Genomic DNA, 27640 nt, shown 5'->3' with positions numbered 1-27640 from the left:
GTGAACTTTACCTCTACACAGGTTTTTATTAATCTCCCCCAATGTTTCTATCTATAGATTTGAGCGTCAGGACCCTTAAATGGGGGAGCCCCTTACATGGTAAATGTTAGGGGTATATTCTGCTCAGTCCGTATATATATATAGGATCATATTTGGGGGTCTGGCCCCCCACATGATAAATGTTAGGGTTTTATTCTGCTCAGCCCCTCTGTATTTATAGGATCATATTTGGGGGTCCAGTCCCCCACTTGGTTAATGTCAGGGGTTTATTCTGCTCAGCCCGTCTATATCTATAGGATTATATTTGGGGGTCCGGTCCCCCACATGGTTAATGTTAGGGGTTTATTCTGCTCACCCCGTCTATATTTATAGGATCATATTTGGGGGTCTGGTCCCCCACATGGATAATGTTAGGGGTTTATTCTGCTCAGCCCCCCTATATCTATAGGATCAAATTTGGGGGTCCGGTCCCCCACATGGATAATGTTAGGGGTTTATTCTGCTCAGCCCCCCTATATCTATAGGATTATATTTGGGGGTCCGGTCCCCCACATGGATAATGTTAGGGGTTTATTCTGCTCAGCCCCTCTGTATTTATAGGATCATATTTGAGGGTCTGGCCCCCCACATGGTAAATGTTAGGGGTTTATTCTGCTCAGCCCCCCTATATCTATAGGATCATATTTGGGGGTCCGGTCCCCCACATGGTAAAAGTTAGGGGTTTATTCTGCTCAGCCCGTCTATATCTATAGGATCATATTTGGGGGTCCGGTCCCCCACATGGTAAATGTTAGGGGTTTATTCTGCTCAGCCCCCCTGTATCTATAGGATTATATTTGGGGGTCCGTTCCCCCACATGGTAAAAGTTAATGGTTTATTCTGCTCAGCCCGTCTATATTTATAGGATCATATTTGGGGGTCTGGTCCCCCACATGGATAATGTTAGGGGTTTATTCTGCTCAGCCCCCCTGTATCTATAGGATCATATTTGGGGGTCCGGTCCCCCACATGGTTAATGTTAGGGGTTTATTCTGCTCAGCCCGTCTATATCTATAGGATCATATTTGGGGGTCCGGTCCCCCACATGGTAAATGTTAGGGGTTTATTCTGCTCAGTCCCCCTGTATCTATAGGATCTTATTTGGGGGTCTGGTCCCCCAACATGGATAATGTTAGGGGTTTATTCTGCTCAGTCCCCCTGTATCTATAGGATGATATTTGGGGGTCCGAGCCCCCACAGGCTAAATATTAGGGGTTTATTCTGCTCAGTCCATCTATATCTATAGGATCATATTTGGGGGTCCGGGCCCCCACATATGATCCTATAGATACAGGGGGACTGAGCATAATAAACCCCTAACATTATATTCGGGGGTCGGGCCCCCACATGGATGACAGGCCCCCCCCCCCCCCCCCCCATGTATAACATTGCACTAGGCTTCTATGAGCTCGGCGCAGCCTTTGATCCGCTCCTCTTTGGCTCCTTGTCTTGTTGGGCCCCCTGCCGCCTGGACACAAACACCCAGGGGCCCCTGTGATGAGCAGTTCCTATGTCTCTATGTAGCAGGCGGCCCCTCAGACATGTAGCAGCTGTATTAGTGTTCATGATGAATAGCCCCTCCGCTCACAATTAGTAACAATGTATCATTTACATCTCTCTACAGCCGGGGCCCCCCACCTGGGCTCCATTCACTGCTAAAAGGGAAACCACAGGGGCCCCAACCCTCCCCCTCCACACTGCAGGTATATGTGTGATCTGACCCTGAGTGTATGATGGGCGCAGGGTCACCGGAGGGTATATAGTACAGAACCATTACTGTATATAGTACAGAACCATTACTGTATATAGTACAGAACCATTACTGGTATATAGTACAGAACCATTACTGTATATAGTACAGAACCATTACTGGTATATAGTACAGATCCATTACTGTATATAGTACAGAACCATTACTGTATGTAGTACAGAACCATTACTGGTATATAGTACAGAACCATTACTGTATATAGTAGAGAACCATTACTGTATATAGTACAGAACCATTACTGGATATAGTACAGAACCATTACTGTATATAGTACAGAACCATTACTGTATATAGTACAGAACCATTACTGTATATAGTACAGAACCATTACTGTATATAGTACAGAACCATTACTGGTATATAGTACAGAACCATTACTGGTATATAGTACAGAACCATTACTGTATATAGTACAGAACCATTACTGTATATAGTACAGAACGATGACTGGAATATAGTACAGAACCATTACTGTATATAGTACAGAACCATTACTGGTATATAGTACAGAACCATTACTGTATATAGTACAGAACCATTACTGTATATAGTACAGAACCATTACTGTATATAGTACAGAACCATTACTGGTATATAGTACAGATCCATTACTGTATATAGTACAGAACCATTACTGTATGTAGTACAGAACCATTACTGGTATATAGTACAGAACCATTACTGTATATAGTAGAGAACCATTACTGTATATAGTACAGAACCATTACTGGATATAGTACAGAACCATTACTGTATATAGTACAGAACCATTACTGTATATAGTACAGAACCATTACTGTATATAGTACAGAACCATTACTGTATATAGTACAGAACCATTACTGGTATATAGTACAGAACCATTACTGGTATATAGTACAGAACCATTACTGTATATAGTACAGAACCATTACTGTATATAGTACAGAACGATGACTGGAATATAGTACAGAACCATTACTGTATATAGTACAGAACCATTACTGGTATATAGTACAGAACCATTACTGTATATAGTACAGAACCATTACTGTATATAGTACAGAACCATTACTGGTATATAGTACAGAACCATTACTGTATATAGTACAGAACCATTACTGGATATAGTACAGAACCATTACTGTATATAGTACAAAACGATGACTGGTATATAGTACAGAACCATTACTGGTATACAGTACAGAACCATTAATGTATATAGTACAGAACCATTACTGTATATAGTAGAGAACCATTACTGTATATAGTACAGAACCATTACTGTATATAGTAGAGAACCATTACTGTATATAGTACAGAACCATTACTGGTATATAGTACAGAACCATTACTGTATATAGTACAGAACCATTACTGGTATATAGTACAGAACCATTACTGTATATAGTACAGAACCATTACTGCATATAGTACAGAACCATTACTGGTATATAGTACAGAACCATTACTGTATATAGTAAAGAACCATTACTGTATATAGTACAGAACCATTACTGGTATATAGTACAGAACCATTACTGTATATAGTACAGAACTATTACTGTATATAGTACAGAGCCATTACTGTATATAGTACAGAACCATTACTGTATATAGTACAGAACCATTACTGTATATAGTAGAGAACCATTACTGTATATCGTACAGATCCATTACTGGTATATAGTAAAGAACCATTACTGTATATAGTACAGAACCATTACTGTATATAGTACAGAACCATTACTGTATATAGTAGAGAACCATTACTGTATATAGTACAGAACCATTACTGGTATATAGTACAGAACCATTACTGTATATAGTACAGAACCATTACTGTATATAGTACAGAACCATTACTGTATATAGTAGAGAACCATTACTGTATATAGTACAGATCCATTACTGGTATATAGTACAGAACCATTACTGTATATAGTACAGAACCATTACTGTATATAGTAGAGAACCATTACTGTATATAGTACAGAACCATTACTGTATATAGTACAGAACCATTAATGTATATAGTACAGAACCATTACTGTATATAGTACAGAACCATTACTGTATATAGTACAGAACCATTACTGGTATATAGTACAGAACCATTACTGTATATAGTAGAGAACCATTACTGTATATAGTACAGATCCATTACTGGTATATAGTACAGAACCATTACTGTATATAGTACAGAACCATTACTGTATATAGTAGAGAACCATTACTGTATATAGTACAGAACCATTACTGGTATATAGTACAGAACCATTACTGTATATAGTACAGAACCATTACTGGTATATAGTACAGAACCATTACTGTATATAGTACAGAACCATTACTGGTATATAGTACAGAACCATTACTGGTATATAGTACAGAACCATTACTGTATATAGTACAGAACCATTACTGTATATAGTACAGAACCATTACTGGATATAGTACAGAACCATTACTGTATATAGTACAGAACGATGACTGGTATATAGTACAGAACCATTACTGTATATAGTACAGAACCATTACTGTATATAGTACAGAACCATTACTGGTATATAGTACAGAACCATTACTGTATATAGTACAGAACTATTACTGTATATAGTACAGAGCCATTACTGTATATAGTACAGAACCATTACTGTATATAGTACAGAACCATTACTGTATATAGTAGAGAACTATTACTGTATATAGTACAGAGCCATTACTGTATATAGTACAGAACCATTACTGTATATAGTACAGAGCCATTACTGTATATAGTACAGAACCATTACTGTATATAGTACAGAGCCATTACTGTATATAGTACAGAACCATTACTGTATATAGTACAGATCCATTACTGGTATATAGTAAAGAACCATTACTGTATATAGTACAGAACCATTACTGTATATAGTACAGAACCATTACTGTATATAGTAGAGAACCATTACTGTATATAGTACAGATCCATTACTGGTATATAGTACAGAACCATTACTGTATATAGTACAGAACCATTACTGTATATAGTAGAGAACCATTACTGGTATATAGTACAGAACCATTACTGTATATAGTACAGAACCATTACTGTATATAGTACAGAACCATTACTGTATATAGTAGAGAACCATTACTGTATATAGTACAGATCCATTACTGGTATATAGTACAGAACCATTACTGTATATAGTACAGAACCATTACTGTATATAGTAGAGAACCATTACTGTATATAGTACAGAACCATTACTGTATATAGTACAGAACCATTAATGTATATAGTACAGAACCATTACTGTATATAGTACAGATCCATTACTGGTATATAGTACAGAACCATTACTGTATATAGTAGAGAACCATTACTGTATATAGTACAGATCCATTACTGGTATATAGTACAGAACCATTACTGTATATAGTACAGAACCATTACTGTATATAGTAGAGAACCATTACTGTATATAGTACAGAACCATTACTGGTATATAGTACAGAACCATTACTGGTATATAGTAGAGAACCATTACTGTATATAGTACAGAACCATTACTGGTATATAGTACAGAACCATTACTGTATATAGTACAGAACCATTACTGGATATAGTACAGAACCATTACTGTATATAGTACAGAACGATGACTGGTATATAGTACAGAACCATTACTGGTATATAGTACAGAACCATTACTGTATATAGTACAGAACCATTACTGTATATAGTAAAGAACCATTACTGGTATATAGTACAGAACCATTACTATATATAGTACAGAACCATTACTGTATATAGTACAGATCCATTACTGGTATATAGTACAGAACCATTACTGTATATAGTACAGAACCATTACTGTATATAGTACAGATCCATTACTGGTATATAGTACAGAACTCTTACTGTATATAGTACAGAACCATTACTGTATATAGTACAGAACCATTACTGTATATAGTACAGAACCATTACTGTATATAGTACAGATCCATTACTGGTATATAGTACAGAACCCTTACTGTATATAGTACAGAACCATTACTGTATATAGTACAGAACCATTACTGGTATATAGTACAGAACCATTACTGTATATAGTACAGATCCATTACTGGTATATAGTACAGAACCATTACTGGTATATAGTACAGAACCATTACTGGTATATAGTACAGAACCATTACTGTATATAGTACAGAACCATTACTGTATATAGTAGAGAACCCTTACTGTATATAGTACAGAACCATTACTGTATATAGTACAGATCCATTACTGGTATATAGTACAGAACCAATACTGTATATAGTACAGAACCATTACTGTATATAGTACAGAACCATTACTGTATATAGTACAGATCCATTACTGGTATATAGTACAGAACCATTACTGGTATATAGTACAGAACCATTACTGTATATAGTACAGAACCATTACTGTATATAGTACAGAACCATTACTGTATATAGTACAGAACCATTACTGTATATAGTACAGAACCATTACTGTTATATAGTACAGAACCATTACTGTATATAGTACAGAACCATTACTGTATATAGTAGAGAACCATTACTGTATATAGTACAGATCCATTACTGGTATATAGTACAGTACCATTACTGTATATAGTACAAAACCATTACTGTATATAGTAGAGAACCATTACTGGTATATAGTACAGAACCATTACTGTATATAGTAGAGAACCATTACTGTATATAGTAGAGAACCATTACTGTATATAGTACAGAACCATTACTGTATATAGTACAGAACCATTACTGTATATAGTAGAGAACCATTACTGTATATAGTACAGAACCATTACTGTATATAGTACAGAACCATTACTGTATATAGTAGAGAACCATTACTGTATATAGTACAGAACCATTACGGTTATATAGTACAGAACCATTACTGGTATATAGTACAGAACCATTACTGTATATAGTAGAGAACCATTACTGGTATATAGTACAGAACCATTACTGGTATATAGTACAGAACCATTACTGGATATAGTACAGAACCATTACTGGATATAGTAGAGAACCATTACTGTGTATAGTACAGATCCATTACTGGTATATAGTACATAACCATTACTGGTATATAGTACAGAACCATTACTGGTATATAGTACAGAACCATTACTGGTATATAGTACAGAACCATTACTGTATATAGTAGAGAACCATTACTGTATATAGTACAGATCCATTACTGGTATATAGTAGAGAACCATTACTGTATATAGTAGAGAACCATTACTGTATATAGTAGAGAACCATTACTGTATATAGTACAGAACCATTACTGTTATATAGTACAGAACCATTACTGTATATAGTACAGAACCATTACTGTATATAGTAGAGAACCATTACTGTATATAGTACGGATCCATTACTGGTATATAGTACAGAACCATTACTGTATATAGTACAGAACCATTACTGTATATAGTAGAGAACCATTACTGTATATAGTACAGAACCATTACTGGTATATAGTACAGAACCATTACTGGTATATAGTACAGAACCATTACTGGTATATAGTACAGAACCATTACTGTATATAGTACAGAACCATTACTGTATATAGTACAGAACCATTACTGTGTATAGTACAGATCCATTACTGGTATATAGTACAGAACCATTACTGGTATATTGTACAGAACCATTACTGTATATAGTACAGAACCATTACTGTGTATAGTACAGATCCATTACTGGTATATAGTACAGAACCATTACTGGTATATAGTACAGAACCATTACTTGTATATAGTACAGAACCATTACTGGTATATAGTACAGAACCATTACTGTATATAGCACAGAACCATTACTGTATATAGTACAGAACTATTACTGGTATATAGTACAGAACCATGACTGGTATATAGTACAGAACCATTACTGTATATAGTACAGAACCATTACTGGTATATAGTACAGAACCATTACTGTATATAGTACAGAACCATTACTGGTATATAGTACAGAACCATTACTGTATATAGCACAGAACCTTTACTGTATATAGTACAGAACGATGACTGGTATATAGTACAGAACCATTACTGGTATATAGTACAGAACCATTACTGTATATAGTACAGAACCATTACTGTATATAGTACAGAACCATTACTGTATATAGTAGAGAACCATTACTGTATATAGTACAGATCCATTACTGGTATATAGTACAGATCCATTACTGGTATATAGTACAGAACCATTACTGTATATAGTACAGAACCATTACTGTATATAGTACAGAACCATTACTGGTATATAGTACAGAACCATTACTGGTATATAGTACAGAACCATTACTGGTATATAGTACAGAACCATTACTGTATATAGTACAGAACCATTACTGGTATATAGTACAGAACCATTACTGTATATAGTACAGAACCATTACTGGTATATAGTACAGAACCATTACTGTATATAGTACATAACCATTACTGTATATAGTACAGGACCATGACTGGTATATAGTACAGAACCATTACTGGTATATAGTACAGAACCATTACTGGTATATTGTACAGAACCATTACTGTATATAGTACAGAACCATTACTGGTATATAGTACAGAACCATTACTAGTATATAGTACAGAACCATTACTGGTATATAGTACAGAACCATTACTGGTATATAGTACAGAACCATTACTGTATATAGTACAGAACCATTACTGTATATAGTACAGAACCATTACTGGTATATAGTACAGAACCATTACTGTATATAGTACAGAACCATTACTGTATATCGTACAGAACCATTACTGGTATATAGTACAGAACCATTACTGTATATAGTACAGAACCATTACTGTATATAGTACAGAACCATTACTGTATATAGTACAGAACCATTACTGTATATAGTAGAGAACCATTACTGTATATAGTACAGAACCATTACTGTATATAGTACAGAACTATTACTGTATATAGTACAGAACCATTACTGGTATTTAGTACAGAACCATTACTGTATATAGTACAGAACCATTACTGTATATAGTACAGAACCATTACTGGTATATAGTACAGAACTATTACTGGTATATAGTACAGAACCATTACTGTATATAGTACAGAACCATTACTGTATATAGTACAGAACCATTACTGTATATAGTACAGAACCATTACTGGTATATAGTACAAAACCATTACTGGTATATAGTACAGAACCATTACTGGTATATAGTACAGAACCATTACTGTATATAGTACAGAACCATTACTGGTATATAGTACAGAACCATTACTGTATATAGTACAGAACCATTACTGGTATATAGTACAGAACCATTACTGGTATATAGTACAGAACCATTACTGTATATAGTACAGAACCATTACTGTATATAGTACAGAACCATTACTGGTATATAGTACAGAACCATTAATGTATATAGTACAGAACCATTACTGTATATAGTACAGAACCATTACTGGTATATAGTACAGAACCATTACTGTATATAGTACAGAACCATTACTGGTATATAGTACAGAACCATTACTGGTATATAGTACAGAACCATTACTGTATATAGTACAGAACCATTACTGTATATAGCACAGAACCATTACTGGTATATAGTACAGAACCATTAATGTATATAGTACAGAACCATTACTGTATATAGTACAGAACCATTACTGGTATATAGTACAGAACCATTATTGTATATAGTACAGAACCATTACTGGTATATAGTACAGAACCATTACTGTATATAGTACAGAACCATTACTGGTATATAGTACAGAACCATTACTGTATATAGTACAGAACCATTACTGTATATAGTACAGAACCATTACTGTATATAGTACAGAACCATTACTGGTATATAGTACAGAACCATTACTGTATATAGTACAGAACCATTACTGGTATATAGTACAGAACCATTACTGTATATAGTACAGAACCATTACTGGTATATAGTACAGAACCATTACTGTAAATAGTACAGAACCATTACTGGTATATAGTACAGAACCATTACTGTATATAGTACAGAACCATTACTGGTATATAGTACAGAACCATTACTGTATTTAGTACAGAACCATTACTGTATGTAGTACAGAACCATTACTGTATATAGTACAGAACCATTACTGTATATAGTACAGAACCATTACTGGTATATAGTACAGAACCATTACTGGTATATAGTACAGAACCATTACTGTATATAGTACAGAACCATTACTGGTATATAGTACAGAACCATTACTGGTATATAGTACAGAACCATTACTGTATATAGTACAGAACCATTACTGTATATAGTACAGAACCATTACTGGTATATAGTACAGAACCATTACTGTATATAGTACAGAACCATTACTGGTATATAGTACAGAACCATTACTGTATATAGTACAGAACCATTACTGGTATATAGTACAGAACCATTACTGTAAATAGTACAGAACCATTACTGGTATATAGTACAGAACCATTACTGTATATAGTACAGAACCATTACTGGTATATAGTACAGAACCATTACTGTATTTAGTACAGAACCATTACTGTATGTAGTACAGAACCATTACTGTATATAGTACAGAACCATTACTGTATATAGTACAGAACCATTACTGTATATAGTACAGAACCATTACTGTATATAGTACAGAACCATTACTGTATATAGTACAGAACCATTACTGTATGTAGTACAGAACCATTACTGTATATAGTACAGAACCATTACTGGTATATAGTACAGAACCATTACTGGTATATAGTACAGAACCATTACTGGTATATAGTACAGAACCATTACTGTATATAGTACAGAACCATTACTGGTATATAGTACAGAACCATTACTGGTACATAGTACAACATTTTCGTGTTGTAAAATGACTTCAGAGACCTATCCTGACCACACATTACCAGACAATGTAAGGCCCAGTTGTAAGTATGCCTGGAATGAAGACTTGAGAGATCCGGCTACTGTACATTATGCCACCCCACACCATGACCCCGGGGGGAGAACCAGTGTAACATTCTCTTCATGACGCTTCCCACCTTGTCTCCAGACCAACCTCTGGCTGTCCTTTCTTTCGAGATGCATCGCTCAAGTTGATGGACCTCCATCCCAGCCTCCAGTTTTGTCTTGCTGTGCTCCATAACCTTATGGCTTTTCTTCCATAGGGTCTATTCACACGGCAGAATTTCCGCTTGCGGAATTCCGCCTCAAATTAATGGCAATAGACATTTATGGGATTCCGCATTCCCATTCACACTTCTGAATTTCTGCTTGGGGAATTCCGTCTCAAATTAAAGCCAATAGACTTTCATGGGATTCTGCACTCCCATTCACACTTCTGAATTTCCGCTTGAGGAATTCCGTCTCAACTTGAAGCCAACCGACTTCTATGGGATTTCTCACTCCCATTGCCACTTCTGAATTTCCGCTTGGGGAATTCCATCTCAAATTAAAGCCCATAGACTTCTAGGGGATTCCGCACTCCAATTCGCACTTCTTAATTCCCGCTTGGGGAATTCCATCTCAACTTAACGCCCAAAGACTTCTATGGGAATCCGCACTCCCATTCACACTTCTGAATTTCCGCTTGGGGATTTCCGTCTCAAATTAAAGCCCATAGACTTCTATGGGATTCCGCACTCCCATTCACACTTCTGAATTTCTGCTTGGGGAATTCTGTCTCAAATTAAAGCCAATAGACTTTCATGGGATTCTGCACTCCCATTCACACTTCTGAATTTCCGCTTGGGGAATTCCATCTCAAATTAAAGCCCATAGACTTCTATGGGATTCCGCACTGCCATTCACACTTCTGAATTTCCGCTTGGGGAATTCCGTCTCAAATTAAAGCCCATAGACTTCTATGGGATTCCGCACTCCCATTCACACTTCCGAATTTCCGCTTGGGGAATTCCGTGTCAAATTAAGCCCATAGACTTCTATGGGATTCCGCACTGCCATTCACACTTCTGAATTTCGGCTTGCGGAATTCCGCAAGCGGAAATTCAGAAGTGTGAATGGGAGTGCGGAATCCCATAGAAGTCTATGGGCTTTAATTTGAGGCGGAATTTCGCAAGCGGAAATTCGGAAGTGTGAATAGAGCATTAGTACTATAATTTCTTTGGAACCAGTCCTACTCCCGGTATTATGGTTTGGAGTGGCATAATGTACTGGATCGGGACCCTTCACTGGTGTCTTACACTACGCACACTCATGTTTTAGACTATGCATACTCACATAATTTAGAGATGGAGAAACCAATAAAAGCTGATGAGCTCCAGTAAAGAAGATGGTTGCTCCATGTGTGGTGTGGTCATGCAGGAGCTTGATATGGCAGTCAAATATCTGTCTACAGAGAAGGTCTAATACTTCTATAGACAACGACAGTAATGACAGTGAACTACAAGTGTCCGTCCCTATAGCCGCTGTAAGACATGGCTTCCTATAAGTAGATTTATGACACCCGTCTAGAGGGGCCCCGGCTCTTGTGTCTCCTGTCACCACCTAGTAATATATTAATAGACATAAGTGTGAGTCCTATCAATTATTACCCGCAGCAGCATTGTCCCCCCTTATAGACCTGCACACCGGGCCACTCCGGGCCCCAACTACTCTACCCCAGAACATTAATGGGCCCTGGCAGTGTCAGTAAATTGGACCTTAGCAGAACCCTAGTAATCGTGGGATATCTCCGAGTCTCAAGTCTGTCATATCTAATAGCAAGTCAATTCAAGTGGGTGAAAAGCACCATAAGTCCCAGCAAGGTCACAAGGCCTCCCAAGGGTTACACTGCATCCCTTCTACTCTGCTCCGTACTGCGAGTATTGTACCATCTGCTTCTACCTCATTAAAAGACAGTTATCCGTAACCTGGAGTCGGTGTGTTTATTGCCCAGTGCCTGGCCCAGGAGAAACTGTCTTCACCTCGGACTGGGGAGGTTAACGGTGCCCTGGCATCACGATATGACAGGTATCTCTTGCACCACAAAATGTCACGAACAGGATATTTCAATTCCACATATGGCCTTTACCCTTAAAGAGTCTTGGAAACCTCAAACCACTGGACACACACATATATATATGTTTATAACTACAGAAGTGGAAGACATTCTACCAGATTTTGAAGGTGTCTGTGGGAATTTTGTTTCCTACTGGGAGCAGATTTATCGGGTCAGATGTTACCTCTATGTTAGGCTATGGGCTGGGTACTATACGAGGCAGGAGCCCTGAGGCTGAGCCTGATGCATCAATGTTATTGTCTCCCGAGTCCCCTTTACTTTGCAGGAGCTCCTGGTTACATTGATGGTCCCAGGCTCCATCCATCTTCTCCTCATACAATGCCCCCCCCTCCAATCACTCTGCCTGGGTTAATCTTTAATCCCCCTCCCAATCCATCTCCCCTCATCTAACTGTACTGGGGGCTTTAAGAAGTGGGGTTAATGGATAACTTTAGGGGATCCATCATAGTGTAGTTGGAGAAAATCCCTCATCTGAAGACACAGGAATCAATCTTCTCTCCTGTAATGAGGGTCTTGGTCATTGTGAAGAAGGGGCTCGGGGCGTCCATTGAGTCTCCCAGACTTCATTTACACATGTATCAATAGTTCTTGTGTTGTAGATCATAGGGCCCATTAATGTTCTGGGGTAGAGTAGTTGGGGCCCGGAGTGGCCCCGTGTGCAGGTCTATAAGGGGGGACAATACTGATAAGGGTAATAATTGATAGGACTCACACTTATGTCTATTAATATATTACTAGGTGGTGACAGGAGACACGAGAGCCGGGGGCCCCTCTAGACGGGTGTCATAAATCTACTTATAGGAAGCCATGTCTTACAGCGGCTATAGGGGCGGACACTTGTAGTTCAATGTCATCACTGTCGTTGTCTAAAGTAGTACAAGATTTTCTCCATAGACAGACATTTGGCTGCCATATAAAGCTTTTCCAGACTCCTGCATGGAAAATTCACATTCCATGTTTATGTTTTGTTGCATTCAGGGCTCTAGAAAGCTGAGTGAGAACTCTTGAGGCCACACTAATATGTGGCTGTCGGGGTTTAATAACTAATTTATGAATTATGACATGGAGGATTTGGGATCAAGCATTGTGGGGGTGTAGGGTAGTTAGGGTGTTGCTGTTCGGGATGATAAAGGGCGCTGTTAACCCTTGTCACTCGTGATGCCAGGGTGAGGGTTAAATTCGGTAATTCTTGACAGGCCTATTGCCACCCTTCCCAAGAGCAATAGGTGATGCAGAAATAAAGGATTGTCCACAACCGCTGTTAACTGAAAACTTGCAGGAACTTTTACTGAAGAATTTCTGTACATGCAGCAATAGTAACAGTCCAGATAACAGTCTCTATAGATATAGCTGAGCAGCGATTGACAGTTGGTTGGGATCAGATAAGCTCAATTTAGCTTCTTAGGGATTGTATAGCAGAGATCCGCTGGATTTAACCCCTTAAGGACCGAGGGTTTTTCCGTTTTTGCATTTTCGTTTTTTCCTCCTTGCCTTTAAAAAATCATAACTCTTTCAATTTTGCACCTAAAATTCCATATGATGGCTTATTTGTTGCGCCACCAATTCTACTTTGTAATGACATCAGTAATTTTGCCCAAAAATCTACGTCGAAACGGAAAACAAAATCATTGTGAGACAAAATTGGAATAAAAACGCTGTTTTGTAACTTTTGGGGGCTTCCGTTTCTATGTAGTACATTTTTTCAGTAAAAATTACACCTTCTCTTTATTCTGTAGGTCCATACGATTAAAATGATCCCCTACTTATATATGTTGGATATTGTCATAACTTCATGCAGGAAAATTAATATGTTTAAAATTGTCATCTTCTTACCCCTATAACTTTTATATTTTTCCGTGTATGGTGCGGTATGAGGGCTCATTTTTTGCACCATGATCTGAAGTTTTTAGCGGTATTGCATTGATAGGACTTATTGATCGCTTTTTATTAATTTTTTCATGAAATAAAAAGTGACCAAAAATGCACTATTTTGGAGTTTGGAATTTTTTTGCGCGTACGCCATTGACCGTGCGGTTTAATTAACGATATATTTTTATAATTCGGACATTTCCGCATGCAGCGATACCATATATTTTTATTTTTATTTACACTGTGTGTTTTTTTTTATGGGAAAAGAGGGGTGATTCAAACTTTTAATAGGGAAGGGGTTAAATGATCTTTATTCACTTTTTTTCCCCTTTTTTTTTGCAGTGTTATAGCTCCCATAAGGACCTATAACACTGCACACACTGATCATTGTTATCCCATAGGGACCTATAACACCGCACACACTGATCTCTTATACTGATCATTGTTATCCCATAGGGACCTATAACACTGCACACACTGATCTCTTATACTGATCATTGTTATCCCATAGGGACCTATAACACTGCACACACTGATCTTCATCATTGATCACTGGTTTCTCATAGGAAACCATTGATCAATGATTCTGCCGCTTGACTGCTCATACCTGGATCTCAGGCACTGAGCAGTCATTCGGCGATCGGACAGCGAGGAGGCAGGTAGGGACCCTCCGGCTGTCCTGTAAGCTGTTCAGGATGCCGCGATTTTGCCATGGCTATCCTGAACAGCTCCCTGAGCTAACCGGCATACTGAACGCCGCGTCTAAAGGGTTAATAGCGCGCGGCACCGCGATCAATGCCGCGCGCTATTAGCCATGGGTTCCGGCCGTTGTTAGAGGCCGGGCCTGACCCGCTATGATGCGGGGCCACACCGGTACGTCATGTGTCCTTAAGGAGTTAAGGGTGCGTTTAGGTCCAGTGATCTTGCGGAGAGTAGTGGGGAATTGCTTAGTATATCCGCTATGTTAGAGGCCGAGGCCGCAAGGCTTTGGCCTAGTAAATCGTCTTGTAAGCTTCCGAGGTCCTACCTCTTCCAGAGTCAGCAACCCAAGAGATGGATCAAGATGGCGCAGGTCCCTTATATGGGCAGGGGATGGCCGTTTTGGATTGGTCCATAACAACTGTCACTCACCGTTACATTGCATTGTGGGTGAACACGTCTTGGGAACCTCCAAAGGTCCTGTAGCAAAACCATAGAGTTCTAACCTAATCTCGTGACCCGCAGGTCCTGCCATGCTTGAACAGGTAGGCAATTACATATATATACATATATCTATACTTATACGAACTTCTATATAGTAATTGACTAACTGAGGGGTGACAAAGGGATAACTATAGAAGAGGGACCCCGACGTCCTAGGAACTCTGACTATGGGGACCTCTGCAAAGGTAACGTATAAAATACGGTACCGGGACACCACAAATGGTTTTCAGGGAGGGCATAAGTATAAGGGGCACAGATGTGACAGTCACAGCAAAAGCTTGAGGAGGGTCAAGGAGTCATCTACATAAATAAGGAGATCAGGGCTATACATAATGTGGGAATCTTGAGTCTAGGAGCTTGAAGAGGGACAGGGTCTGTCTACCTATATGAGGAGATCAGGGTTATACATGACACAAGATACTTGGGTCTATTTCTGACCCATCTGCATATATAAGGAGATTAGAGGATACTTGGGTCTAGGTGCTTGAGGAGGGAAAGGGACCTGTGGTGTCCCAGCACAGATGGCCGTCCGGTGGTTTTGGACTGTCTTGAGCAGCCTGGTAGCCCCAGGTGTTGGGCCCACTAGCGTCTTACTGTTATATCAATTATGTGCATAGTGTAATATAGAAATAAGATATTTTTCCTAAATTAATTTTGTTATGGCTTCATGTGTGTATGTTTAACATGTTACTGTGCCTTTAAAATTTTGAGCAGCCAACCCCATGTGACCATGTGAGCCAAAGAGACCCCAAAGTTCCCCCCTACATAGTGAGGTACAGGGGAGGAGTTAGTCAGTCTAGTTCCAGCAAGACTCCTGAGCAGCAGCTAAGCTCCGGTGTGTTGTGCGTCGTGGCCTTAGCAGAGGCCTAATTCACGTTTACTACTGGTCATCCTACAAGTGTCACTCACGGGAGAACTACAGACCCCTGCAGAATAGTCTACAGAGCCTTGGAAGGACCCTAGCTATCAGAATCACAAATTCTACAATTCCATCCGGTGAACAGCACCACAAGTCTCAGAACAGCAACAAGGCTCGCAAGGGGTACGCTGCACTCTCACAGTAAGGCAGCTGTTTGTGGTATATCAGCTTCACAAGCTAGTTAACCGTAACCTAATGTCGGCGCGTTTATTGGCTCATTGTGTCTGGCCCAGGAAGACTGCTTCTCACCTTCGGACCGTAGATCGGATAAACGGTGCCCTGGCGTCACAAAGTGAACAAGGTACGTCTACTAACACCCAGTGGCTGCCACAGAGCCATATCCATAAATGAGGGGATCAGAGCTACACGTGACATGGGACACTTGGGTCTAGGACCTTAAGGAGGAGAAGGACCAGTCTACATATATGAGGAAATCAGGGCTAAACATGACATGGGACACTTGGGTCTAGGACCTTAAGGAGGAGAAGGACCAGTCTACATATATGAGGAGATCAGGGCTAAACATGACATGGGACACTTGGGTCTTGGACCTTAAGGAGGAGAAGGACCCGTCGACATATATGAGGAGATCAGGGCTAAACATGACAAGGGATATTTGGGTCCAGGAGCTTGACGTTATCTTGTTAATATATTGTATTATAGTACATTATATTGTATTATGTTTTGTTCTAGGATCTGTGGATATTGAAAGTCAAGGTGTAGGGAACGGGCAGTGACCTGAGTGTGGGGCCACAGACCAGACATCTCCCCGCCATTGTCACATGGTAAATGGTTAACACGGCTGTGTTGGCCGCAGTCATTACATGGTTTCATGCTATCACATCTGACCCTTTGTTTAGCCTGTGTCTGAGGTGATTTACAGCCCGGCCTGGACTAAAGATCCTCAAGTGCGACCATTTGTAACCTCAAGTGTCTGAGACATGTCTGGGTGATCTCATGTATTGTGGGTAATGACCAGGCCTGATGGACACACAGCACTATTCCTCTTGTGAAATGTGATGGGATTGGTAACACCACCATACTGTATACTGACACATTCATGGCCACCACCATACTGTATACTGACACATTCATGGCCGCCACCATACTGTATACAGACACATTCATGGCCGTCACCATACTGCATACTGACATATTCATGACCACCACCATACTGTATACTGACACATTCATGGCCACCACCATACTGTATACTGACACATTCATGGCCGCCACCATACTGTATACAGACACATTCATGGCCGTCACCATACTGCATACTGACATATTCATGACCACCACCATACTGTATACTGACACATTCATGGCCACCACCATACTGTATACTGACACATTCATGGCCGCCACCATACTGTATACAGACACATTCATGGCCGTCACCATACTGCATACTGACATATTCATGACCACCACCATACTGTATACTGACACATTCATGGCCACCACCATACTGTATACTGACACATTCATGGCCGCCACCATACTGTATATTGACACATTAATGGCCGCCATCATACTGTATACTGACACATTCATGGACACCACCATACTGTATACTGACACATTCATGGCCGCCACCATACTGTATACTGACACATTCATGGCCGGCACCATACTGTATACTGACACATTCATGGCCGCCACCATACTGTATACTGACACATTCATGGCCGGCACCATACTGTATACTGACACATTCATGGCTGCCACCATACTGTATACTGACACATTCATGGCCGCCACCATCCTGTATACTGACACATTCATGACTGCCACCATCCTGTATACTGACACATTCATGGCGGCCATCATACTGTATACTGACACATTCATGACCACCATCATACTGTATACTGACACATTCATGACCACCACCATACTGTATACTGACACATTCATGACCGCCATCATACTGTATACTGACACATTCATGACCACCACCATACTGTATACTGACACATTCATGGCCGCCACCATACTGTATACTGACACATTCATGGCGGCCATCATACTGTATACTGACACATTCATGACCACCACCATACTGTATACTGACACATTCATGGCCGCCACCATACTGTATACTGACACATTCATGGCCGCAACAATACTGTATACTGACACATTCATGGCCGCCACCATACTGTATACTGACACATTCATGGCCGCCACCATACTGTATACTGACACATTCATGGCCGCCACCATACTGTATACTGACACATTCATGACTGCCACCATCCTGTATACTGACACATTCATGGCCGCCACCATACTGTATACTGACACATTCATGGCCGCCACCATACTGTATACTGACACATTCATGGCCGCCACCATCCTGTATACTGACACATTCATGGCCGCCACCATACTGTGTACTGACACATTCATGGCCGCCAGCATGAGGACTCAACCAGGACACCTTAAAGATCTACAGCAAAATGGTAACTGCAGCATATACACATCAGAGGTGAAATACAAAAAAAATGGCCACCATGAATGGCCGCCATGAATGTGTCAGTATACAGGATGGTGGCAGTCATGAATGTGTCAGTATACAGTATGGTGGCGGCCATGAATGTGTCAGTATACAGTATGGTGGCGGCCATGAATGTGTCAGTATACAGTATGGTGGCGGCCATGAATGTGTCAGTATGCAGTATGGTGGCGGCCATGAATGTGTCAGTATACAGTATGGTGGCGGCCATGAATGTGTCAGTATACAGTATGGTGGTGGCCATGAATGTGTCAGTATACAGTATGGTGGCGGCCATGAATGTGTCAGTATGCAGTATGGTGGCGGCCATGAATGTGTCAGTATACAGTATGGTGGTGTCCATGAATGTGTCAGTATACAGTATGGTGGCGGCCATGAATGTGTCAGTATACAGTATGATGGCGGCCATTAATGTGTCAATATACAGTATGGTGGCGGCCATGAATGTGTCAGTATACAGTATGGTGGTGACCATGAATGTGTCAGTATACAGTATGATGGCGGCCATTAATCTTTTTCCTCTCTTTCTGGTGCTGCACAGTGTAATCTTTTTCCTCTCTATCTGGTGCTGCACAGTGTAATCTTTTTCCTCTCTTTCTGGTGCTGCACAGTGTAATCTTTTTCCTCTCCCTCTGGTGCTGCACAGTGTAATCTTTTTCCTCTCTTTCTGGTGCTGCACAGTGTAATCTTTTTCCTCTCTTTCTGGTGCTGCACAGTGTAATCTTTTTCCTCTCTTTCTGGTGCTGCACAGTGTAATCTTTTTCCTTTCTTTCTGGTGCTGCACAGTGTAATCTTTTTCCTCTCTCTCTGGTGCTGCACAGTGCAATCTTTTTCCTCTCTTTCTGGTGCTGCACAGTGTAATCTTTTTCCTCTCTTTCTGGTGCTGCACAGTGTAATCTTTTTCCTCTCTTTCTGGTGCTGCACAGTGTAATCTTTTTCCTCTCTTTCTGGTGCTGCACAGTGTAATCTTTTTCCTCTCTCTCTGGTGCTGCACAGTGTAATCTTTTTCCTCTCTTTCTAGTGCTGCACAGTGTAATCTTTTTCCTCTCTCTCTGGTGCTGCACAGTGTAATCTTTTTCCTCTCTTTCTGGTGCTGCACAGTGTAATCTTTTTCCTCTCTATCTGGTGCTGCACAGTGTAATATTTTTCCTCTCTCTCTCTGGTGCTGCACAGTGTAATCTTTTTCCTCTCTGTCTGGTACTGCACAGTGTAATATTTTTCCTCTCTCTCCGGTGCTGCACAGTGTAATCTTTTTCCTCTCTTTCTGGTCCTGCACAGTGTAATATTTTTCCTCTCTCTGGTGCTGCACAGTGTAATCTTTTTCCTCTCTATCTGGTGCTGCACAGTGTAATCTTTTTCCTCTCTTTCTGTTGCTGCACAGTGTAATCTTTTTCCTCTCTTTCTGGTGCTGCACAGTGTAATCTTTTTCCTCTCTATCTGGTGCTGCACAGTGTAATCTTTTTCCTCTCTCTCTGGTGCTGCACAGTGTAATCTTTTTCCTCTCTTTCTGTTGCTGCACAGTGTAATCTTTTTCCTCTCTTTCTGGTGCTGCACAGTGTAATCTTTTTCCTCTCTATCTGGTGCTGCACAGTGTAATCTTTTTCCTCTCTCTCTGGTGCTGCACAGTGTAATCTTTTTCCTCTCTTTCTGGTGGTGCACAGTGTAATCTTTTTCCTCTCTTTCTGGTGCTGCACAGTGTAATCTATTTCCTCTCTTTCTGGTGCTGCACAGTGTAATCTTTTTCCTCTTTCTAGTGCTGCACAGTGTAATCTTTTTCCTCTCTATCTGGTGCTGCACAGTGTAATCTTTTTCCTCTCTTTCTGGTGCTGCACAGTGTAATCTTGTTCCTCTCTTTCTGGTGCTGCACAGTGTAATCTTTTTCCTCTCTATCTGGTGCTGCACAGTGTAATCTTTTTCCTCTCTCTCTGGTGCTGCACAGTGTAATCTTTTTCCTCTCTTTCTGGTGCTGCACAGTGTAATCTTTTTCCTCTCTATCTGGTGCTGCACAGTGTAATCTTTTTACTCTCTTTCTGGTGCTGCACAGTGTAATCTTTTTCCTCTTTCTAGTGCTGCACAGTGTAATCTTTTTCCTCTCTATCTGGTGCTGCACAGTGTAATCTTGTTCCTCTCTTTCTGGTGCTGCACAGTGTAATCTTTTTCCTCTCTATCTGGTGCTGCACAGTGTAATCTTTTTCCTCTCTATCTGGTGCTGCACAGTGTAATCTTTTTCCTCTCTTTCTGGTGCTGCACAGTGTAATCTTTTTCCTCTCTTTCTGGTGCTGCACAGTGTAATCTTTTTCCTCTCTATCTGGTGCTGCACAGTGTAATCTTTTTCCTCTCTTTCTGGTGCTGCACAGTGTAATCTTTTTCCTCTCTGTGCCTTCCTCCTCAGATGTTGTGTAAATCTTCCGGTTCGTGGTCCTGTAATGTATTGTACAATGAATGACAATGAATGAGGCTCCAATGTACATGACCATCATGGTGCAGATTGTCCCGCCTTGTCTCCTTGATGGATCCTGTGATCTGCCTCCATCCATCTTCCTTACACCTTGTACAAAGCCCCTTCTCCCTTCTCAGACACTGTCACCTCCCAAAGTGACCGGGTTAAACTTTAATCCTGTTCCCAATTCATCTCCCCTCACATCGGGCCGAGGGCATTAAGAACCGGGGTTAATAGTTAACTTGGGGATCAGTCATCTACTGTAAGGGAAGAAGCGCTCCATGCTCATCTACAGGAATCAATCTTCCCCCCAGTAATAAATCTGCTCCAGGGAAGCAGCTCTGACAGAGGCTATGGAACGCAGCCGCATTGTGCGCCCCTACCCCCCGACATATTGTCCATCCGGACCCCAGAGGTTTTCATGCAGTTAAATACAGTCTTGAATTGTTCTCATCATTCTGTTTTGCTTTCTTTTTAACTCGTTAGTGTGAGAATTTTTTCCTTATTTTTTTTCTCTATTTTGGTTTTAAAATAAAATTGAAGTAGATTTAGGGTCTATTCACAGGGCAGAATTTCTGCTTGGGGAATTCCGCCTCAAATTAAAGCCCATAGACTTCTATGGGATTCCGCGCTCTCATTCACACTTCTGAATTTCCGCTTGCGGAATTCCGTCTTAAAGGGGTACTCTGCCCCTAGACATCTTATCCCCTATCGAAAGGGTAGGGTATAAGATGTCAGATCACGGGGGTCCCGCCGCTGGGGACCCCGGGATCTCGGCTACAGCACCCACCTGTTGCGGCTTCCGGCAGCGCTGGAGGCTCTCATCCTAACGCCTCATGACCACGGTGACGGGAGATTGTGATGTCATGACTCCGCCCCCGTGGGACGCCCCGCCCCCTCAATACAAGTCTATTGGAGGGGGCGTGACGTCACACGGAGGTGGAGTCGTGACGTCACGATCTCACGTCACCGTGGTCGGGAGCCGAAGCCTGCAGCGTTTCCGGAAGCCGCAGGTGGGTGCTGCAGCTGAGATCCCGGGGTCCCCAGTGGCGGGACCCCCGTGATCTGACATCTTATCCCCTATCCTTTGCATAGGGGATAAGATGTCTAGGGGCGGAGTACCCCTTTAACTCAAAGGGGTACTCCGGTGGAAACCTTTTATGTTTTTTAAATCAACTGGTGCCAGAAAGTTAAACAGATTTGTAAATGACTTCTATTAAAAAATCTTAATCCTTCCAGTACTTATTAGCAGTTTTATAATTCAGAGGAAATTCTTTTCTTTTTGAATTTCTTTTCTGTCTGACCACCTTTGCTCTCTGCTGACACCTTTGTCTGTGTCAGGAACTGTCCAGAGCAGGAGAAAATTCCCATAGCAAGCATATGTTGCTCTGGACAGTTCCTTAAATGGACAGAGGTGTCAGCAGAGAGCACTGTGGTCAGACAGAAAAGAAATCCAAAAATAATAGAATGTCCTCTGTAGAATACAGCAGCTGATAAGTACTGGAAGGATAAAAAAATTTCTAACAGAAGTAATTTACAAATCTGTTTAACTTTTTACACCAGTTAAAATTAAAAAAAAAGTTTTCCACCAGAGTACCCCTTTAAAGCCCATAGACGTCTATGGGATTCCGCACTCCCATTCACACTTCGGAATTTCCACTTGGGTGTGCGGAATCCCATAGAAGTCTATGGGCTTTAATTTGAGGCGGAATTCCACAAGCGCAAATTCTGCCGTGTGAATAGACCCTTACAGTACAATAAAAAGATAAAATAGGAAATAAAATGGAAAAAACAAAACAAAAACAGCTTAATACAAATAGACTGCATAGTGAAAAATATATAATAAGAATAAAAAAAAAAAGTAAACCATACAAAATACAATGATGGTCTTGACTTCAATACATATAATAGTATAATTATATATGTAACTTATAAAATATTTACTGTACTTTTATACAATTGTGTTATGTATATTTTTAAACACTTGTAGAGAAGTATCTGGGTTTACTTATAGCTCATAGGCTACAGAACAGCACAATGTCAGGCAGCTGCTTCTTAGGCCAGCAGGATATTGTCTTACATTTAAAAATGCATCAGCATAATAGCATCACAGAAGATGGTTCTCTACTGTAAGAGCGGTGTATCTGTGGAAGAGACATTTCAGGAGCTGGTTCTTTATTGTAGATCCTATGAATCTGTGAATGGAGCTGCTGGTTATTTACTGTAATAGCTGTGATTCTATGGAGCAGTCGGGAGATGGTTCTTTACTGTAAGAGCTGTGTATTTGTGGAACATATACTCACCATTTTATTTACTGTAAAATGGTGAGTATGTGAAATAGACACAGCAAAGGCTGGTTCTTTAATGTAAGGTTTGGTGCCCATATTCCTGATGACTAGTGGCTTGGCGCTCATGTTCCTGGTGACTAGTGGTTTAATGCTCATGTCCTTGGTGACAAGTGGTTTGGTGGTCATGTCCCTGATGACAAGTGGTTTCGTGCTCATGTCCCAGGTGACAAGTGGTTTAATGCTCATGTCCTTGGTGACAAGTGGTTTGGTGGTCATGTCCCTGATGACAAGTGGTTTCGTGCTCATGTCCCAGGTGACAAGTGGTTTCGTGATCATGTCCATGTGACTAGTGGTTTTGTGCTCATGTCCCAGGTGACAGTGGTTTGGTGCTTATATCCCTGGAGACCAGTGGTTTTGTGCTCATGTCCCTGATGACCAGCTATTTGGTGCTCCCATCCCTGATGACCAGCTGTATGGTGCTCCCATCCCTGGTGACCAGCTATTTGGTGCTCCCCTCCCTGGTGACAGCTGTTTGGTGCGCCATATTCCTGGTGACCAGCTGTTTGGTGCGCCATATTCCTGGTGGCCAGTGGTTGAATGCTCTTGTCTTAGGTGACCAGTGGTTTGGTGCTTATGTTCCTGGTTACCAGTGGTTTCGTGCTCATGATGACCTTATGTTCCTAATGACGAGTTGTTTGGTGCCCATAATCCTGTTAACCATTTGTTTTGAGTTTATGTCCTATATGAAGTGAAGTGTTTTTTTAGTATTCACGTTACTGTGACCAGTAGTTATTTTTGCATCTATCCCTTGTAACTATTGTTTTAATTCTTATATCAATAGTGTCTAAAACCCATGTATCTGTCTATGACCTATACCTGGGGCATAGTTTAGGATTGTGTCTAGTCAGGTTTCATTTGAAGCCTTCGAGATGAAGTTGAGAGTTACAGGATGAGTTCTCTAGTGTAGATATGGATTCCAGTGTTAAGTAGACATTTTTATTACTGGAGCTGTCAAATCCATAGAGGACAATACAGAATTTTAGGTCTGAGATTTCCAGCATTGTAGAAATTGGTGCTGGTCCAAGCCTCCAGACTCCTCCCATGTGATCTTCTATTGTTCTTCTATGGTTTTTCTATGGTTCCTCTGTGGTTCTTTTATGGTTCCTCTGTGGTTCCTCTATGGTTCTTCTATGGTTTCTCTATGGTTCTTCTATGGTTTCTCTATGGTTCATCTATGGTTCCTCTATGGTTCTTCAATGGTTCATCTATGGTTCTTCTATGTTTCCTCTATGGTTCCTATATGGTTCTTCTATGTTTCCTCTATGGTTCCTATATGGTTCTGCTATGGTTCCTCTTTGGTTCTTCTATGGTTCCTCTCTGGTTCTTTTATGGTTCTTCCACGGTTCTTCTAGGATTCTTCTGTGGTTCTTCTATGGTTCCTCTATTGTTCCTCTATGGTTCTTCTATTGTTCCTCTATGGTTCTTCTATGGTATCTCTATGGTTCTTCTATTGCTCTTCTATGGTTCCTCTATGGTTCTTCTAGGGTTCCTCTATGGTTCATTTATGGTTCTATGGTTCCTATTTGGTTCTTTCATGGTTCTTCTATAGTTCCTCTATGGTTCTTCTATGGTTCTTCTATGGTTCCTCTAAGGTTCTTCTATGGTTCCTTGATTGTTCCTCTATGGTTCTTCTATAGTTTCTCTATGGTTCTTCCATGGTTCTTCTATAGTTCCTCTATGGTTCTTCTATGGTTTTTCTATGGTTCCTCTATTGTTCCTTTATGGTTCTTCTATGGTTCCTCTATGGATGGTTCCTCTATGGTTCCTCTATGGTTCTTCCATGGTTCCTCTATGGTTCTTCTATGGTTCCTCTATGGTTCTTCTATGGTTCTTCTATGAGTCTTCTATGGTTCCTCTATGGTTCTTCTATGGTTCTTCTATGGTTCCTCTATGGTTCCTTGATTGTTCCTCGATTGTTCCTCTATAGTTCTTCTCTGGTTCTTCTATGCTTCCCCTATGGTTATTCTATGGTTCCTCTATGGTTCTTTTATGGTTCTTTTATGGTTCTTCTATGGTCCTTTTATGGTCCTTTTATGGTTCTTCTATGGTTCTTCTATGATTTTTCTATGGTTCCTCTATGGTTCCTCTATGGTTCCTCTATGGTTCTTCTATGGTTCCTCTATGGATGGTTCCTCTATGGTTCCTCTATGGTTCCTCTATGGTTTCTCTATGGTTCTTCTATGGTTTTTCTATGGTTCCTCTATGCTTCCTCTATGCTTCATCTATGGTTCCTCTATGCTTCCTCTATAGTTCCTCTATGGTCCTTCTATGGTTTTTTCTATGGTTTCTCTATGATTCCTCTATGGTTCTTCAATGGTTCCTCTATGGTTCCTCTATGGTTCTTATATGGTTTCTCTATGGTTCTTCTATGGTTCCTCTATGGTTCCTCTTTGGTTCTTCTATGGTTTCGCTATGGTTTCTCTATGGTTCTTTTATGCTTCCTCTATGGTTCTTCTATGGTTCCTCATGGTTCTTCATGTCATAACTTCATTCTTAACTGGATTTCTTTTTGTGTTTTCCATAGAGAAGAACATCGGCAAAGAACGTTCTCCAGAAATAAACAGTAAATGGACACAGAAAAACTCGTTGAATGATGGAACATTTAGTTAAGTGGTCTCAATCTGTGGCCCTCCAGATGTTGCTGAACTTCAACTCCCAGCTTGTCCGGACAGCCAACGGCTGTTCGGGCATGCTGGGAGTTGAAGTTTGGCAACATCTGGAGGGCCACAGTTTGAGACCACTGATTCAGTATAAAGGACTGAGATAGATATTGACCATAACTGGATCTTCTCTGTAGTTCTGTATAGTCAATAACATGTGACCATTGATGGACAGAAGCTGTTTGGGCTTCACCTTCATGGTAGGGACTTTAATGTATTCAGGGGATTACTTGTCACCGCTTTATGGGGAACATGACTTAAAGAACAGTAAATCTTATCTGTTATGGTTAAATAACGAAATTCGGAAACTCCTCTTTCTTGAATTTTTTTCTGTCCCTGTTGTCATGGTGATTTGTGCTGAATGGTTACAGTTCCCATCATTCCGATGACTTGTTAGAGATTCTAGTGTTCAGGACTTGGTGCAGCTCTGCTGGTCCTTGTCATATCTGAGGGACAGTGGATGGGACAACTAAATATGGACAGTCCTAGATCTGGGGTCCTTCTCAGTAAACATGGACAGTCCTGGATCCAGGGTCATTTTCAGTAAATATTAACAGTCCTAGATCCAGGGTCCTTCTCAGTTAATATGGACAGTCCAAAATCCAGGGTCATTCTCTGTAAATACGGACAGTCCTAGATCAGGGGTCCTTTTCAGTAAATATGGACAGTCCTAGATCAGGGGTCCTTTTCAGTAAATATGGACAGTCCTAGATTCAAGGTCCTTCTCATTATATACGTACATTCCTAGATCCAGAGTCCTTCTCATTATATACGGACAGTCCTATATC

The 27640-nt window shown here is 40.3% G+C and overlaps 1 long non-coding RNA gene across 2 annotated transcripts; it reads left to right on the top strand.

The window, feature by feature from the left end:
- LOC130305665 (uncharacterized) lies at positions 1-27276 on the top strand. Of its 2 annotated transcripts, none has more exons than XR_008855164.1 (4): positions 1-99; positions 17117-17184; positions 17577-17668; positions 26717-27276. It is a non-coding gene; the product is annotated as an uncharacterized LOC130305665 (long non-coding RNA). The 2 variants fall into 2 exon arrangements; XR_008855209.1 differs by lacking the exon at positions 26717-27276 and adding an exon at positions 21797-22374.
- The last annotated feature ends 364 nt before the right edge of the window (positions 27277-27640 follow it).

Source organism: Hyla sarda, chromosome 1 (genome assembly GCF_029499605.1).
Source record: "Hyla sarda isolate aHylSar1 chromosome 1, aHylSar1.hap1, whole genome shotgun sequence".
Taxonomy (NCBI): Eukaryota; Metazoa; Chordata; class Amphibia; order Anura; family Hylidae; genus Hyla; species Hyla sarda.
The sequence above is the reverse complement of the archived record's forward strand: the minus strand, read 5'-3'. Positions and strand labels throughout refer to the sequence as shown.